Here is a 2,176-nt window from a genome sequence, read left to right as displayed (position 1 = left end):
GAGTCTTCCCTGGCTTTAGGCAGATGAATTTCTAAACCAATTAGAAGAGATGTCTCTTTTTTCAATTCCAGAAATAAATTCCACCAGTTCCCTGGTCGTCTAGAGTTTTCCATTTTTTCCAACTAATAGTATTTTCTCTTTTCAATTAATGGTGTCCATCTCTTCTGCCTTTCACATTGTATGGGTTTTATGATAAACCTGGCCTATGAACACTAGGACAGACGACTCTGCCCATTTAACAGATGAGGAAACCGGGGCTGGCAGGGTATCCGTATTTGCTGAGTCACACAATTGCTAGGTGGTGGAGGAAGGATTTGAATCCTTCTTTGTCTTCCCCATCCTCCTCCTGCCCCTTCTCCATCAATCGTCCCCACCCCCAACTCTGACTCTTATGATTGGAGGGTACTTTAAGATCATTTTGGAGAACAGGGAATACATATTCTGTTTTCAGAATTTTAAGAATTTCCTAACACCCAGTGGCCCCCAAACTAGTCCCTAACAAAACACAACTCATGAAACTATTAAGATGAGGTCATGGTTCGCCATCACAAAAGAATTCATAAACACGACACTCTTTTTCAATTCAACCACAAAAATTCCACAATGTATCACCACCATGGCAAACATTTACTTGCTCCCACTCTGATAATTATGCTCCTGTAGAACACTTGGGATTTGAATGACATGACAAAAAAAAGCCCCTGTGATGAAGACCAGGAACACGTCTCTTGTCCCAAAAGCGTAGGTCCGTTAATGTGCTCCAGTAGCAAGGGAGGCCACACAGCATAGGACCATGGGCATCCCACCAAATGAAGGAAGAGAAAAGGTTTCTGTAGGATTCTGAGGAATGGTGGACTTAGGTAAAACGACATGAAATGGTGTTTTGATAGGCTCAAAGCAAAACAGGACTAAATGCAAAAGAATTAACATCAGGACTGGCCTGTGAAAAGGACGCGTATGGTCTTCCTTCTTTGAAAATGACACAGTTAAGATAAATCAAGAAAGTCGTCTGAAAATCTCTTACCTGAAACTCTGCATCTGGGTTGGATATTGAGGCTGCTTCTCTGTGTGAAGGTGACTAAGATCCTGGCCAGGCAAGAGTGGGATGTTCCTTTCTTACTGATGTGACTTCAGACAGCAAAGTTTCTGACAGTCTGTGAATTTAACACACAAGATGTCTTAGTACCTTGTCCTTTTGTTAGTTAACAAAAGCAGTAAATTTACAGACATATTCCTAGTCCTGACAGTTGGCTCTCTGTCTATATTCTAAGCCAAATAACAATATGCTAAACCATAAATCAAACAAGTTCTTATTTTATTTCACTAGATGGGATAGAATTTTTGATAACTACATGTTCACTACTTTGAAGTGACTCAGAGTTGGAGAAAGACTAGGACTCAGTCATCAGGGTTTATACTCAACAGAAGACTCGTGGTATGGTTCGGTTTTGCCATTCTTATCTGTATGACTCTGAGAAATCATGTCACAAATCTGGCCTTCCCAAAACTATTCTGCACTAGGATGGGTCACAAAGTCAAAGGCCTTCAAGGACCAGGGCTACGGTGGACCAAAGAGTGTATAAAAAAATGATCACACCAAACAAAACAAACTTTGGAGACAAACTTGGTCTGACAGCCATCAGTAACCTTTGCACAATGTTATCTTTCACCTACCTTCCAACTACTTATATTCTATACTCCTATTTTTCTTAACTATGGCTAAAAAACACATAGCTATTTTATCAGTCATCAGGCCACTTAATTCCCCTTGTCCTTTTCAGAGGCCCAACTTCATACTTCATAAGCAATCAAAACCCTCAGCCAACAAACCAAAGTATCTACTGCAGAAATATAATCGATTTTTTTATCAGTATTTTCACTATATTTTGAAGAACCCGATCCAACTGCTTATGTCACACTTAGAAAGCAAGAAATATCCCAATTTCAATGATATTTCTAAGACCATACTCAGGGAAGGACATTCAAAGAGGCACAATATCAATAAAATCCTCATTTGACCTTAGTTTCCCAGGAAAAGTTCTTCTCCTTTAATTGTTTTACCTGCCTTTGTCTTGACTTCCTAAAATTTGTAATTACTGTGTGATCAGACACAATGTAGAACTTGTTTTTCTTTCTTTTCCCTCTCCACCCCCAAATAGTATTGCACTGTTTACAT

This window comes from Hipposideros armiger, unplaced genomic scaffold (assembly GCF_001890085.2).
Source record: "Hipposideros armiger isolate ML-2016 unplaced genomic scaffold, ASM189008v1 scaffold_40, whole genome shotgun sequence".
In the NCBI taxonomy this organism is placed as follows: Eukaryota; Metazoa; Chordata; class Mammalia; order Chiroptera; family Hipposideridae; genus Hipposideros; species Hipposideros armiger.
Note: the sequence above shows the minus strand (reverse complement) of the source record.